The sequence below is a fragment of the Paramisgurnus dabryanus genome, chromosome 22 (assembly GCF_030506205.2).
Source record: "Paramisgurnus dabryanus chromosome 22, PD_genome_1.1, whole genome shotgun sequence".
Lineage (NCBI taxonomy): Eukaryota > Metazoa > Chordata > Actinopteri > Cypriniformes > Cobitidae > Paramisgurnus > Paramisgurnus dabryanus.
Genome location: NC_133358.1, coordinates 6,737,472 through 6,754,783, shown reverse-complemented (window position 1 = coordinate 6,754,783; position 17,312 = coordinate 6,737,472). Strand labels below are relative to the sequence as shown.

At 39.7% G+C, this 17,312-nt stretch overlaps 1 protein-coding gene across 7 annotated transcripts in view; it reads right to left on the bottom strand.

Annotated features, from left to right (window-relative positions):
- Nucleotides 1-6,080, bottom strand: part of LOC135785316 (NXPE family member 3-like) — a 111,300-nt gene extending 105,220 nt beyond the window's left edge. For 5 of the 7 annotated variants that reach the window (XM_065294689.2, XM_065294690.2, XM_065294687.2 and 2 more), the window contains exon 1: nucleotides 5,911-6,079. The gene's annotated coding sequence lies outside the window, so the exon portion shown is untranslated. Of the gene's footprint in view, nucleotides 1-5,910 lie in introns of all 7 variants that reach the window. The other 2 variants (XM_065294691.2, XM_065294692.2) reach the window with 2 other exon arrangements.
- Between the last annotated feature and the right edge of the window lie 11,232 nt (nucleotides 6,081-17,312).

Here is a 17,312-nt window from a genome sequence, read left to right as displayed (position 1 = left end):
AATTTGCATGTGTTTCACATGTGAATTTGCATGTGTTTCACATGTGAATCTGCATGTGTTTCACATGGGATTTTGCATGTGTTTCACATGGGAATTCGCATGTGATTCACACAAAAGTGTTCCAAAAGCACACATTTCCCATGTGCAAAACACATGTTCTACATGTGATTTTAACATGTTTTCATGTGTCACATGTGATTTTAACATGTGTTCACACATTAAATTTCACATGTGCAAAATCACACACATGTGATCACATGTGTATTGCACATGTGAGCATGTGTATTGCACATGTGCCCACATGTGTATTGCACATGTGAGCAGATGTGTTTTGCACATGTGAGCACATGTGTTTTGCACATGTGAAATACATGTGCTTTTTCTGTAAGGGAGTGTATTATAAAAAACATGTGGTTATGTCTTTAAGTCTAATAAACAGTACCTGTTTAAGTCTGTCAAAATAATAATAATAAATTAAAGCTGCAAGCAGCGATGGAAGGGCCCTCGCACGCATGTGCACCGCCACCCTATGGCCTTAGTAAAGCAGTGAACCAAGGGGATATGAATTTAAGTGGGTAAATATAGGTTCATTTTCAAAAGAATTTTGATGTGCCAAACTCCCTGTGCGCAGCAGGTGGCGCTGTGACTGTAACTGATTGTTGTTATATTGATGTGTTCAGGCCAGGACCCGTGTCAGACGTATGATGTCTGTGACAGATCGGACATCGTATGCCTGAGTTACAACAGCTTTTTCATGGCGAAATATCACACTTTGACAGGCCGCCACGGACACGCCCCTTTAACGAAATGTCAAGATCTTCACAATTTATCATTGTGAAGTTCTTAAAGGACAAGTTCGGTATTTTAGACTTAAAGCCCTGTTTTCAGATTGTTTATGGTGAAATAGAATGGTTTTGACTGAAATTTCGACATTTTCGGCTGCCCTGAGAATTTTCGCGTGTTTGTGTTTCAGCTCAGACCTCTACAATGGGTTTAATGGTGCACTGGAACAATCCTTCCTAAAATGCATTAAACTTTCGTTTACAAAGACGTGAAACTCACCGAGTGGTCAGGGGTGTTCACTGGTATGCTCACACAAAAATCGCTCCAAAAGACGCATTCCAACAGGTTTTATCGTAGTTTTTACCAACTCCATTGACATGTATTAGATTACTCCGCGCCGGGAACTTTGTTTCTATTCTTGCAATTGGCAAAGGCGGATTAGCGCCACCACCTGGGCTGGAGTGTTTATTATTCAAGCTCTAAGCGGAAGAATGTACGGGTGTAAGGCGTTTGGGAAAATAGGTCCACAAGTTAACAACGAATGCTAAAACAGCTGTTGGAAAGCATCTTTTGCAGCGATTTTTGTGTGAGCATATCAGTGAACACCCCTGACCACTCGGTGAGTTTCACGTCTTTGTAAACGAAAGTTTAATGCGGGGTTACGTGAGTAACCTAAGCGTTTTCGAGATACAAGCAATGTCAGACACTGTTTCAGCAACATACAAACAAGACACACAAAGACAAAGAAAACACAAAACTCATGTGAGTGAGTCTGCAACACCTGAGGCTTCCTTGTCGGGAAAAGAAAAGTTCTCATCTGGTGTTTTATCAGTTGTGATGGACCGGCTGCTGGCTGAACTTGATCAGCGTTTTAAATCCTACAATGACCTCAACGTCTACTCTGGTTTTCTCATCAACATATTTGCTCTCTCTGCAGAACATCTGCGTAAAAAGCAGCAGATCTACACAGAAGATACCACACTGACTTGGAAAATATATTTTGTGAAGGAATCGTCCAGTACAAAGACTTCATCTGCCATGATGAGCCAGTTCCTCCAAATTAAATCTAGTCAAAAACAGACTGCGATCCATAGCACAACAGAAATTAAGTAATCTAACTTTGATGTCAATTGAGAGTGACCTTCTACATAGAATGTAGAGTTTCCACTTTTAACTATTAGGCCTCAATTTTTTTACATACTTATGAGATGCACTTAGTATAAATATACTACATGCATGAAGTCAAAACCTGACCCTATTTCTCATCTATGTTGGAGGTTTAAAGGAACAGTATGTAAGAACTTTATATCAATTAATCATAAAATGGCCCTGATAGGTCACTAGACATTAAGAAATCATTTTCATTTCAAATACTACAGTGGTCTGGTCAGCATATTGTCATTTAAAAAGTGGAGTCAGCTAATGTTAATGTTGTCATTTTGTAATTGGCCACCAGTTGTGTGATTGCAGTACCAGTTATGGCCACAAAACATACTATTATACACATAACATACATTCCTACATACTGTTCCTTTAAATGATCATCCTGTGAATTCTACTGTATGTTATGCTTGTTTCAGCTGTAATAGTGTAATGTTTGAATATTTTCTATTTCCATTGTATCTATGTGCATAGTTATGATAATCTAGCACCTTCAAAGGGGCGTAACTATCGGTAAGCAGGGTAAGCGTTGCTTACAGGCCCGGACCAATCAGGGGCCCGCCCGACTGGAAGAATTTGATTGACAGTCGGCGGGCCCTATCACATATTCGTTGCTATCCGCTGTTCCCAGGCTTTCTCACGGGTTTTCAATAGGCAGCCGGATGACGGCAAAGTTCCGCGAGAGCGATTTAAAAGCAAACTCCTCCGTATGGTTTCGCGAATCACTCTTGCGGTAGTTTGACGTAACCCGGCTATCAATTCTTGCGGCGCATGAAGTCAAACAAGCCATCGCCCAATGAAATCACCGCTAGCGATAGAGCCCAACCAATCACAGCCCAGAGTTTCTGTGCACGTTTGAAATCGGCTGGTTTGTATCTTTTGGTTTCTTAGCACAAACAAGAAACGATAATGCTTTAAATACCCAAACACTACACCAGACACCTAAAGCAAAGCACAAAGTGCAGCAGTAAGTAAACAAATGATTTTGAACGGTATGGATCGATCCTACGTATGTAATGATTGAGCTGTGTTTTTTCTGAAGTTTAGAGCTGCTGTGTGCATCATGCCATCCAGAACTGAAGCCCTGAAAATACCTCTACAAATTATAACGTGGTTATAATGTAACGCTATAGCCTATAATGTAAGTGAGCATCTTTTATATGTATTTAGACCTAGGTGTATGTGTGTGTGTAGTCATAGCAATGAGTAACAAAATGTTATAGTGTGCTGTCACCAGCAGTGTTTTTCATATGTTATGGTGCGCTGTCCCCGATGTTATGTTTTTGTTGTGGTGCGCGTAGGCTATTTCTGATTTTGTCAGTCATCTCATGTCTCTATGATCCTGTCCTGTCCCATTCATTGTAGCCTGCTTGTGGACATTGCGTCATCATGTGCTGTAGTAAATGACCCGCCTTGATAATCCTGCTTAGGGGCCCGTTGTTGGCTCGTTACGCTACTGCACCTTCTTTAATGTGTTTTTATTGTGCAGAGAGCACTTTTTTAGAATTACATATTACATCTGTTTTTTTTATACTTTGGATTGTTATGGCAAAGCTTTAAATGCTAGTTATAAAATGAAAAATGGCATTATAAATGCTTATTTGCTTTTTGTTAAATATTATATTCAAAATTTGTTGAAGCCTAACATTCCATTTTACATACAACTTCTGTATATATATAAATATTCTGGAGATCTAAATTTGTAGTTTATTTGTTTAAGATTCATACACGTTTACATGATACTGCGATTCATAATCACTGCACTGCAGCCTTTTGGGGTTTTGTATGCTTTTCGGTAGTTTACATGTAAACTTTATTGTTATGTTGAAATAATTTTGCCAAAGAAGCCAGAATGTATGCATTGCAATAAATGCATGATCAATGTGTCATATAAATAATTATATTTAGACTGGGAAAAATTTCATAGAGAAGAGACAGAAAACTCAGTTTATGTTTTGATCATCGCTCTGAATCTGATCTCTAACAAAAGTCCTTTACAAAAATGCAAATATTTCAGCTTTTTCCTCAAAATATTGTATTTTTGAAGAAACCTACCCATATTTAAGAAGTGATAAAAAGAAGAAAAAAAAATCCTGGAAGCAGAATACTAGTGTATTCATTCAAAGACCCAATTCACGTTTGAAAAAGTGACGCAGCAGTCGCACCAATTAATGTCCACGTCCACGCACCCATTCATGTCTGTGCGCGTCTGTTTTGCAGTGCGCAGCCGCATACAAAGTAAAAGTGACTCCACGCGATTGAGTTGGTTTATGAAAACATGACGAGACTAAAGTACGTTTCTAAATAATAATGAAAATCTTATTTTCACCCGATCACTATTGACTCATGTGATGGACATCAGAAATGTTTTGTAAAAAGTTTTTCAAAGCAGGGAAAGGGAAGCAAAAATGAGAGATGATGAGTTTAAGACACATAACATCTTACCCTGTCAGGTCTCAAACATTAGAGAAAAAAATATCAGGAAAACCTCTATTAATAGTCTATAAAATTGCATTGTTCACATACAAAAACTGTGATATACTGTTCTGTATTTTCAGATATGAAATTAATATTTAGTTCACTAGCTCTAGGACATTACGCAAACAGTTAGAACAAAGAAGCATTTTTTAGTAGCAGTCATAAAATGAAAATATTCTTAAAAATAAAAAAGTTATTAACCATTGTTATGTAAAATGCAAATGAAATATTTTCTCTGCTGTCATTATTTCCAAACATTTTATGCCTTTAAACATGTTAATAATGTTAAGTATATATGAAGATGATACTTAAATATTTTTAAATACATGTTTGTCTTTCCCAGTACTTGTTGCAATGTTGGAATAGTCGGTTAAGCATAGGACATTGTATCTTGCAGGCTTTCCAGAAAAAGTAAAAAAAAACTTTTTTGTTCTTAGTTTATAGTTAGTTCCACTGTGTTTATCTGATAGAATAACACATGTCGGCAAATTATTTTTATTTGAAAATAATTTTTATTTATTATTTGCAAATTATTATCTTATTTGAATAGATTTTTATTGCTGCTTCCACAGACAGCAGTGTGTTTTTACAAACTAAATGTAGGCTATTGTTTTACCAGTGCTTACGTGTATTTAAATGTCTGAAATCTAAAATAAACATTATGAGGTTGAAAACACTGCATAGTGTTGATATATGACAGCGTCATGTCACTGAATATTCTAAATCCCATATGGGGATAAGATTAAATTATTATTTAACTCAAAAGGTTGAACATTTTATTTGTAACCATGAATACAAAAATGAAACAGAGGGGGCACAAATCAGAACTGAGGGGGTAATGCCCCCTTTTGCTCCTTTGTGGGGGCAAAAGTATTCAGTATATACTTCAGAAATATTCAAATATACTTCAGATAAATTTAAAGAGTGAAGCATCTGGTGGAATTATTGTGTTTGCTTTGTACTTTGCAGACGGTCCCTATCTTGCATTATTACTTAGTAAAATCTAACTTAGAAGTTACAATACTCAAATAGCATATACAAACATTTGGTGACTGTATTCTCTTTTTATGAGAAAAAATAAATAATTACACCAGATTATGTTTCTTGTCATTGCGCTAAATCGTAAAGTATTAAAACCCTTAATAAAATGTTAAACGTCACACATGGAACCAGATTTATCTCGGTTAACTCCATTCTATCCATACACAAAATTCACAAACTTCATCAAACTTAACCAATAAATTCACAAAAACCTACTGTTGATATCTAGTCTTAAAACATTAAATTTTGAATCCGTTTAGGGCGTGCAAACAAAGCAAATACTTTACATGACTGCTCTACACAATAATACAAACAAATAATACAATAATACAAACAAATTGTTAACTATTCTACATTTTAAAATATGTATAATGTTACCTATATGTTACTAATGAGCGTTTACTGCCCCTATACACTGCATATTTTAATATATAACATAATACATACCATGAAAAGAAACCTTGATTTGTGACTGAAATCCCTCTCTGTTTCCAGTTGGATTTAAAATTAAACCGTGCGTCTCAATCAGTTTCCTAGCTTATTGGGTCGTAAATGAGTATATCGTGTTTACGGACACTGACAAGGACGCTGTCTCACTATCATGGGCGTAGATCACACATCACACACTTTCAAGGCGCGTCTGTTTGCGCAATTCAAAAGAGTGAAGGGAAAACAACAAAACGGCTATTGACTGTCACTTGCCCGATCAGTCCAGTCATGCGTCACAGACGACTATTTCCCATGCTTAAACACGAAACAAATTTACTTATAAAGTGTTGAAAATGTTGCGTGTACAAATTTTTAAACTGATGTCCACTCTATTTCACAGATGTCCACTATATGTCTACTCTCATATTACATAAATTCACAATATAGTGGTTACACAGGTAACATTAAGGTTTTTTGTGTCAGGGATCGAATGATTTTCGGATCAGCAAAAAAAGGGAAATAAGGAAAATAAAATAAGAACAAATCAATGAATATGAAAATAAATTTATGCATATAAAAATAAAAAAGTTACAAATATAAAAATAAATGCATATAAAAATAAAAATTCACAAATAAAGTAAGTTCTAACAGTATTTAGGAACAGAAATAAAATAATATAAACTAGATAGTAAAGTTTGAAGACAAACTTTATGTTGGCTTGAGAAAGCGTAGCCTGAACGTTTAAAACGGTTTGACATAAGTTTAGTTTAGTAGGCTATCTGGCTGTTGGTATGTTTAGGTATGAAGGTAGCATGATTTAGCATGATTTATCATGATGCCAACATGATAAACATGAAGCTAGGATGATTAGCATGATGCTAGCATGATTAGCATGATGCTAGCATGATTAGCATGAAGTTAGCATGATTAGCATGAAGCTAGCATGATGCTAGCATGATTAGCATGAAGCTAGCATGATGCTAACATGATTAGCATGAAGCTAGCATGATTAGCATGATGCTACCATGATGTTAGCATGAAGCTAGCATGAAGTTAGCATGATGTTAGCATGATTAGCATGAAGCTAGCATGATGCTAACATGATTAGCATGAAGCTAGCATGATGCTAACATGATTAGCATGAAGCTAGCATGATGCTAGCATGATTAGCATGAAGCTAGCATGATGTTATCATGATTAGCATGAAGCTAGCATGATGCTAGCATGATTAGCATGAAGCTAGCATGATGCTAGCATGATTAGCATGATGTTAGCACGATTAGCATGAAGCTAGCATGAAGTTAACATGATGGTAGCATTATTAGCATGAAGCTAGCATGTTGCTAGCATGATTAGCATGATGGTAGCATGATTAGCATAAAGCTAGCATGTTGCTAGCATGATTAGCATGAAGTTAGCATGATGCTAGAATGATTAGCATGAAGCTAGCATGATGCTAGCATGATTAACATGAAGCTAGCATGATGCTAGCATGATTAGCATGAAGCTAGCATAATGCTAGCATAAAGCTAGCATGTTGCTAACATGATTAGCATGAAGCTAACATGATGCTAGCATGATTAGCATGAAGCTAGCATGATGCTAGCATGATTAGCATGAAGCTAACATGATTGTAGCATGATTAGCATGAAGCTAGCATAATTAGCATGAAGCTAACATGATGCTAGCATGATTAGCATGAAGCTAGCATGATGCTAACATGATAAGCATAAAGCTAGCATGAAGTTAGCATGATGTTAGCATGATTAGCATGAAGCTAGCATGATGCTAGCATGATTAGCATGAAGCTAGCTTGAAGTTAGCATGATGGTACCATGATTAGCATGAAGCTAACATGTTGCTAGCATGATTAGCATGATGATAGCATGATTAGCATAAAGCTAGCATGTTGCTAACATGATTAGCATGAAGCTAGCATGATGCTAGCATGAAACTAGCATGATTCTAGCATGATTAGCATGAAGCTAGCATGATTCTAGCATGATTAGCATGAAGCTAGCATGATTCTAGCATGATTAGCATGAAGCTAACATGATGCTAGCATGATTAGCATGAAGCTAGCATGATGCTAACATGATAAGCATAAAGCTAGCATGAAGTTAGCATGATGTTAGCATGATTAGCATGAAGCTAGCATGATGCTAGCATGATTAGCATGAAGCTAGCATGAAGTTAGCATGATGGTACCATGATTAGCATGAAGCTAACATGTTGCTAGCATGATTAGCATGATGATAGCATGATTAGCATAAAGCTAGCATGTTGCTAGCATAATTAGCATGAAGCTAGCATGATGCTAACATGAAACTAGCATGATTCTAGCATGATTAGCATGAAGCTACCATGATTCTAGCATGATTAGCATGAAGCTAGCATGATTCTAGCATGATTAGCATGAAGCTAGCATGATGTTAGCATGATTAGCATGAAGGTAGCATGAGGCTAGCATGATTAGCATGAAGTAAGCATGAGGTTAGCATGATTAGCATGAAGCTAGCATGATTTAACGTGAAGCTAGCATGATTAGCATGATGCTAACATGATTAGCATAACGCTAACAATATTTAGCGTGCAGCTAACAAGATTTAACATGAAGTTAGCATGATTTAGCATGAAGTTAGCAAGATTTATTATGAAATTAGCATAAAGCTAGCATTAAACTAGCATGAAGCTAGTATGACTTAGCATGGAGCTAGCTTGAAGCTAACATGACCCAAAGACCCAACCCCCATGTCTCTATGATGTTCAGACCAAGAGATATAAGGCTTTGTTTATTATGTTGCTAGGGTGCTCAAATTTGGTTGCTAGGGGCGTGGCTTAATGCCTCAATAAGAATCCTATTAAGACTGATTGGATGCCTGAGTAAAATGAGCCCACCCCTATGTCTCTATGACACTCTGGTGTAAAGATATCCATCTGGGCTTTTTATAATGGTAGTCTATGGGAGATGTTGCTAGGGTACCCAAAATTGTTGCTAGGGGCGTGGCTAAATAGCTTTGGGGCGATCCTAAGAGACTGATTGGATGACTGAGTAAAATGAGCCCACCCCCATGTCTCTACGACACTCTAAAGTAAAGATATTCCATCTGGGACGCTTTTATTCCCTTATATGGGCATGTTCCCTGCCCCATTATAAGTCAATGGGAAATTTTGGGGGCCTCTTACACCCCAGGGGTATAGCTTACACCCCATTGTGATGTATGTTCTTACAGAGCCTGTCAGCCACCTTAAATGTGGTATGCCACAAGTTTCTACAAGTTTCTCACTCACAGCTATGACCCGTCAAAGTTTGTCTCAATGTTAAGTCAATGGAAATTTTGGGGTGTTCGAGACCCCCGTTTAGGAATTCGGAAGGTCCCATCAGTTAGAAAAGATATAGCACACTAAGTCAGACCAGTCTGAAGGTCTGTGGAAAATTTGGTGCATGTAGCTTGAAAGCCCTAGGACGAGTTAGTGTTTATAATTTTGGGGGGAGAAAAAGAATAATAATAATAATAACTAGATATTAAAGTTTGAAGACAAACTTTATGTTGGCTTGAAAAAGCGTAGCCTGAACGTTTAAAACGGATTGACAGAAGTTTAGTTTAGTAGGCTATCTGGCAGTTAGTATGTTTAAGTATGAAGCTAACATGATTAGCATGAAGCTAGCATGAAGCTAACATGATTAGCATGAAGCTAGCATGATGCTAGCATGATTAGCATGATGTTAGCATGATTAGCATGAAGTTAGCATGATGCTAGCATGATTAGCATGAAGCTAGCATGAAGCTAGCATGATTAGCATGAAGCTAGCATGAAGCTAGCATGATGGTAGCATGATTAGCATGAAGCTAGCATGATGCTAGCATGATTAGCATGTAGCTAGCATGATGCTAGCATGATTAGCATGTAGCTAACATGATGTTAGCATGATTAGTATGTAGCTAGCATGAAGCTAGCATGATGCTAGCATGATTAGCATGAAGCTAGCATGATGCTAGCATGAAGCTAGCATGATGCTAGCATGATTAGCATGAAGCTAGCATGATGCTAGCATGATTAGCATGAAGCTAGCATGAAGCTAGCATGATTAGCATGAAGCTAGCATGATGCTAGCATGATTAGCATGTAGCTAGCATGAAGCTAGCATGATGCTAGCATGATTAGCATGAAGCTAGCATGATGCTAGCATGATTAGCATGAAGCTAGCATGATTAGCATGAAGCTAGCATGATTAGCATGAAGCTAGCATGATGTTAGCATGATTAGCATGTAGCTAGCATGAAGCTAGCATGAAGCTGGCATGATGCTAACATGATTAGCATGAAGCTAGCATGATGCTAGCATGATTAACATGAAACTAGCATGATTCTAGCATGATTAGCATGAAGCTAGCATGATGCTAGCATGATTAGCATGAAGCTAGCATGAAACTAGCAAGATTAGCATGAAGCTAGCATGAAGCTAGCACGAGGCTTGCATGATTAACATGAAGTTAGCATGAGAATAGCATGATTAGCATGAAGCTAGCATGATTTAACGTGAAGCTAGCATGATTAGCATGATGCTAGCATGATTAGCATTAAGCTAGCACTATTTAGCGTGCAGCTAACAAGATTTAACATGAAGTTAGCATGATTTAGCATGAAGTTAGCAAGATTTATTATGAAATTAGCATAAAGCTAGCATGAAACTAGCATGAAGCTAGTATGACTTAGCATGGAGCTAGCATGAAGCTAACATGACCCAAAGACCCAACCCCCATGTCTCTAAGATGTTCAGATCCAGAGATATAAGGCTTTGTTTATTATGTTGCTAGGGTGCTCAAATTGGTTGCTAGGGGCGTGGTTTAATACCTCAGTAGGAATCCTAAGAGACTGATTGGATGCCTGAGTAAAATGAGCCCACCCCTATGTCTCTATGACACTCTGGTGTAAAGATATCCATCTGGGCTTTTTATAATGGTAGTCTATGGGAGATGTTGCTAGGGTACCCAAAATTGTTGCTAGGGGCGTGGCTAAATAGCTTTGGGGCGATCCTAAGAGACTGATTGGATGACTGAGTAAAATGAGCCCACCCCCATGTCTCTACGACACTCTAAAGTAAAGATATTCCATCTGGGACGCTTTTATTCCCTTATATGGGCATGTTTCCTGCCCCATTATAAGTCAATGGGAAATTTTGGGGGCCTCTTACACCCCAGGGGTATAGCTTACACCCCATTGTGATGTATGTTCTTACAGAGCCTGTCAGCCACCTTAAATGTGGTAAGCCACAAGTTTCTACAAGTTTCTCACTCACAGCTATGACCCGTCAAAGTTTGTCTCAATGTTAAGTCAATGGAAATTTTGGGGTGTTCGAGACCCCCGTTTAGGAATTCGGAAGGTCCCATCAGTTAGAAAAGATATAGCACACTAAGTCAGACCAGTCTGAAGGTCTGTGGAAAATTTGGTGCATGTAGCTTGAAAGCCCTAGGACGAGTTAGTGTTTATAATTTTGGGGGGAGAAAAAGAATAATAATAATAATAACTAGATAGGTACATTTCCTGAAGAAAATGTGAAGTGGTGCTTGCCGTGTCAAAATTCCCGGGACAATATATGATTATACTCCAACCCAAAAGTAAAATGGTCCAACCCCCGTGTCTCTAAGATGTTCTGATGCGGAGATATAAGGCTTTGTTTACTCTGTTGCTAGGGTACTGTATTTGGTTGCTAGGGAAAAAAATGGCATCCACTAGTGATTAACCTCCGAGTCATGAGTCAAACGGTCCAACCCCCATGTCTCTACGATGTTCTGATGTGGAGATATAAGGCTTTGTTTATTCTGTTGCTAGGGTACTGTATTTGGTTGCTAGGGGCGTGGCTTGGGAGTGGCCAATGATGTGCCCAGTGATTACACTCCGAGTCACAAGTAAAACGGTCCAACCCCCGTGTCTCTACGATGTTCTGATGCGGAGATATAAGGCTTTGTTTACTCTGTTGCTAGGGTACTGTAATTGGTTGCTAGGGGCGTGGCTTGGGAGTGGCCAATGATGTGCCCAGTGATTACACTCCGAGTCACAAGTAAAACGGTCCAACCCCCGTGTCTCTACGATGTTCTGATGCGGAGATATAAGGCTTTGTTTACTCTGTTGCTAGGGTACTGTATTTGGTTGCTAGGGGCGTGGCTTGGTAGTGGCCAATTATGTGCCCAGTGATTACACTCCGAGTCACAAGTAAAACGGTCCAACCCCCGTGTCTCTACGATGTTCTGATGCGGAGATATAAGGCTTTGTTTACTCTGTTGCTAGGGTACTGTATTTGGTTGCTAGGGGCGTGGCTTGGGAGTGGCCAATGATGTGCCCAGTGATTACACTCCGAGTCACAAGTAAAACGGTCCAAACCCCGTGTCTCTACGATGTTCTGATGCGGATATATAAGGCTTTGTTTATTCGGTTGCTAGGGTGCTCAAATTTGGTTGCTAGGGGCGTGGCTTGGGAGTGGCCAATGATGTGCCCAATTGTTACACCCCTAGTCACAAGTAAAACGGTCCAACCCCCGTGTCTCTACGATGTTCTGATGCCGAGATATAACTGTTTGTATTTTATGTTGCTAGGGTGCTCAAAAGTGGTTGCTAGGGGCGTGGCTTAGTAAGTCTGTAAGGATCCTGAGAGACTGATTGGATGCCTGAGTAAAATGAGCCCACCCCCATGTCTCTATGACACTGTGGTGCAAAGATATCCATCCGGGCATTTTATAATGGCAGTCTATGGTATAGGTTGCTAGGGTGCCCAAAATGGTTGCTATGGTAACCTTACACCCCATTGTGGGGGACGTCCTGACAGAGTCTAGCACCCTCTTCAAATTTAGTAACCCACATGTTTCTATGAAATCCTGGCTCGGACCTATGACCCGTCAACATTTTTGCAATGGTAAGTCTATGGGATTTTGCCCCATTGACTTTTCATTGGGGCACTTTTGGGCACCTCTTACACCCCAGGGGTACAACTTACACCCCATTGTGATCCATGTTCTTACAGAGCCTACCACCCTCTTCAAATGTTGTAACCCACATGTTTCTACAAAATCCTCGAGCGGAGCTATGACTCGTCAAAGTTGGGCGCAATGTTAAGTCAATGGGATTTTTTGGGTGGTTTTTCGCCCCCCTTTCGGAAATCCTGCACCCGATCGCTTATAAAAGTCATAGCACACCTCTCCTCGATAAGCCGGTCGATTTGAGCCCTAATTTATGGGTCTACGACAAAGCGTGCGGGACGAGTTACGCGCCGAAAAAGTGTCCAGAAAAAGAATAATAATAACTAGATAGGTACATTTCCTGAAGAAAATGTGAGTGGTGCTTGCCGTGGCAAGTTTCGTGGGACAATTTATGATTATACTCCAAGCCAAAAGTCAAACGATCCAACCCCCGTGTCTCTACGATGTTCTGATGCGGAGATATAAGGCTTTGTTTACTCTGTTGCTAGGGTACTGTATTTGGTTGCTAGGGAAAAAAATGGCATCCACTAGTGATTACCCTCCGAGTCACGAGTCAAACGGTCCAACCCCCGTGTCTCTACGATGTTCTGATGCGGAGATATAAGGCTTTGTTTACTCTGTTGCTAGGGTACTGTATTTGGTTGCTAGGGAAAAAAATTGCATCCACTAGTGATTACCCTCCGAGTCATGAGTCAAACGGTCCAACCCCCGTGTCTCTACGATGTTCTGATGCGGAGATATAAGGCTTTGTTTACTCTGTTGCTAGGGTACTGTATTTGGTTGCTAGGGAAAAAAATGGGATCCACTAGTGATTACCCTCCGAGTCACGAGTCAAACGGTCCAAACCCCATGTCTCTACGATGTTCTGATGCGGAGATATAAGGCTTTGTTTACTCTGTTGCTAGGGTACTGTATTTGGTTGCTAGGGAAAAAAATGGCATCCACTAGTGATTACCCTCCGAGTCATGAGTCAAACGGTCCAACCCCCGTGTCTCTACGATGTTCTGATGTGGAGATATAAGGCTTTGTTTACTCTGTTGCTAGGGTACTGTATTTGGTTGCTAGGGGCGTGGCTTGGGAGTGGCCAATGATGTGCCCAGTGATTACACTCCGAGTCACAAGTAAAACGGTCCAACCCCCGTGTCTCTACGATGTTCTGATGCGGAGATATAAGGCTTTGTTTACTCTGTTGCTAGGGTACTGTATTTGGTTGCTAGGGGCGTGGCTTGGGAGTGGCCAATGATGAGCCAAGTGATTACACTCCGAGTCACAAGTAAAACGGTCCAACCCCCGTGTCTCTACGATGTTCTGATGCGGAGATATAAGGCTTTGTTTACTCTGTTGCTAGGGTACTGTATGTGGTTGCTAGGGGCGTGGCTTGGGAGTGGCCAATGATGTGCCCAGTGATTACACTCCGAGTCACAAGTAAAACGGTCCAACCCCCGTGTCTCTACGATGTTCTGATGTGGAGATATAAGGCTTTGTTTACTCTGTTGCTAGGGTACTGTATTTGGTTGCTAGGGGCGTGGCTTGGGAGTGGCCAATGATGTGCCCAGTGATTACACTCCGAGTCACAAGTAAAACGGTCCAAACCCCGTGTCTCTACGATGTTCTGATGCGGAGATATAAGGCTTTGTTTATTCGGTTGCTAGGGTGCTCAAATTTGGTTGCTAGGGGCGTGGCTTGGGAGTGGCCAATGATGTGCCCAATTGTTACACCCCTAGTCACAAGTAAAACGGTCCAACCCCCGTGTCTCTAAGATGTTCTGATGCCGAGATATAACTGTTTGTATTTTATGTTGCTAGGGTGCTCAAAAGTGGTTGCTAGGGGCGTGGCTTAGTAAGTCTGTAAGGATCCTGAGAGACTGATTGGATGCCTGAGTAAAATGAGCCCACCCCCATGTCTCTATGACAGTGTGATGCAAAGATATCCATCTGGGCATTTTATAATGGCAGTCTAAGGGAGATGTTGCTAGGGTGCCCAAAATTGTTGCTAGGGGCGTGGCTTAATAGCTCTGGGATGATCCTGAGAGACTGATTGGATGCCCGAGTGAAATGAGCCCACCCACTTATCTCTACGACACTGTAAAGCAAAGATATCCCATCTGGAACTGTTTTATTCCCTTATATGGGCATGTTTCCTGCCCCATTATAAGTCAATGGGAATTTTTGGGTGCCTCTTACACCCCAGGGGTACAACTTACACCCCATTGTGATCCATGTTCTTACAGAGCCTACCACCCTCTTCAAATGTTGTAACCCACATGTTTCTATAAAATCCTCGAGCGGAGCTATGACCTGTCAAAGTTGGGCGCAATGTTAAGTCAATGGGATTTTTCGGGTGGTTTTTCGCCCCCCTTTCAGAAATCCTGCACCCGATCCCTTATAAAAGTCATAGCACACCTCTCCTCAATAATCCGGTCGATTTGAGCCCTCTTTCGTGGGACTACGTTAAACCGTGCGGGACGAGTTACGCGCCGAAAAAGTGTCCAGAAAAAGAAGAATAATAATTATAAATAATAAGTATGAGCAATAGTAATAGTGATGCCTTGCATAAATGCAAGCACCACTAATAATAAGTTTAATAGCAATAACAATATATTGGCTTTTTCAAAGCCAACATAATAATAATAATAATAAGTTTAATAGCAATAACAATATATTGGCTTTTTCAAAGCCAACATAATAATAACCCTGTCTTCATTCTACTTATACCCTTGGGGTTATGGGGCCCTATAGGCGAAACCTTGAAAATGAGCCCCACTTGTGTAAATTTTTTATAGCAATGCAATTTGACAAGTGAAATTAAAACTGAAAAAAATGAAAATGTATCCCTGCTGAAAAAACCACATACCAGTAAGACCAGCATATGTTGTGTTTTGGTGCTGGTTTGCTAGTGAACACCAGCTAAACCAGCATCAAACCAGCATCAGCACCAGCATTAGCACCAGCTAAACCAGCAACAAACCAGCATTAGCACCAGCTAAACCAGCATTAGCACCAGCATCCCATGCTGGTCATACCAGCATATGTTGTGTTTTGGTGCTGGTATGCTGTGACCACCAGCTAAACCAGCATAATTCCCATGCTGGTCCATGCTGGTTTGATGCTGTTTTTTTCAGCAGGGATCTATTTAAGTGTAGAAGTTTTTATTAAGTGCAACATATGAAGCAATGTTGTTAGTGCAACAACTGTAGTGCAACAGAACTACAGTACTGTATATATCAATACAAATATCATGGATATTAATACAAAATAATTACTATATGATACCGTATTCTGTATACTGTTTTTGAACTCTACTACACTGAAAAAAATGATTATGGCCCCAATTAATCTAATTGCATGTCTTTTAAATCCAAGTCATGTCAATTAATTAAATTCAGTTTTAAAAAAAAGGTTGATCTTTGCGCATGCGCGCAAATGCAAATTTTTTCCTGGAGCTACAAGAAGTTTCCAGTCAGGTTTACGGTCGATCTGAAGTTGGGATATTTCAGCACTGGAGTTTTTCTCAGTCAGTCTATTTTCACAGTAAGTAAATTTCATGTCATACAGCACCTTTTATTACATTGAATATTTTTATAAACTTAAAATACGCCGTTTATAAGAGAGCTGCTCCAGGCGAGTGCCGGAGGCAATCACAGCCGTTACGATATAACGTAAACAAATACCACACGACTCCGAGAGCGATATCGCTTTTATACAACAGTTCGACGGCACAAGTTTGAAAAACGAAAACTAGAAAACAACAACGGAGTTATTTTAAAAGCCTCTTTGTTTGGGAACTACTTTCTTAAGTTCCGCCACGGATTTGAGGGCGGCCAGAATGACAGGAAACACTCGGCTGCTTTGAATCTCATAATAACTCGATGGACAGAATAGCCGTTTCTTAATATTACCGTTCCTTGGTCACAATGTGTAGTTTAAAGAGAATATATATGTATAATATTCAAATATGCAGTCGATTAGTAAAGATAGCGCCTGTTTGAACGCTTGCTTAGGAAGCTTCGCTACGTGAGAATCAGAGCGCGTATGTCAGTGTTCACTTGCCCGGCTGACCACCGCCCTCTCTGGGCTACAGTTCTGACAGGGATTCCCTGGCTCTGATGTCAGAAATGAGATCAAATCAGCAGTATTTGGTGTCATGAAACTATTACTTGTTTTCTTATTCATATTTAGTGTGTTTTGTGTTGTTATTGTTTTGGCGCGAGGTAAAAGTTAATAAAACCATATTTATGTAACGTCACTATTGCTTTCCCATTTAATCTTAACGCGATACGAACACTCGCTTATTATTAGACTTTGTTCTTGTCAGTAGCCTACTATAAACATTTTTTAGTGTCAGAAAGATGTTTTTGCATGCTGCTTATAAATATATCAGTGGCGATATCTCATAACGTGTTTTAATATTCACGTCACGATAAATTCGTTATCAATTGTCCAAAT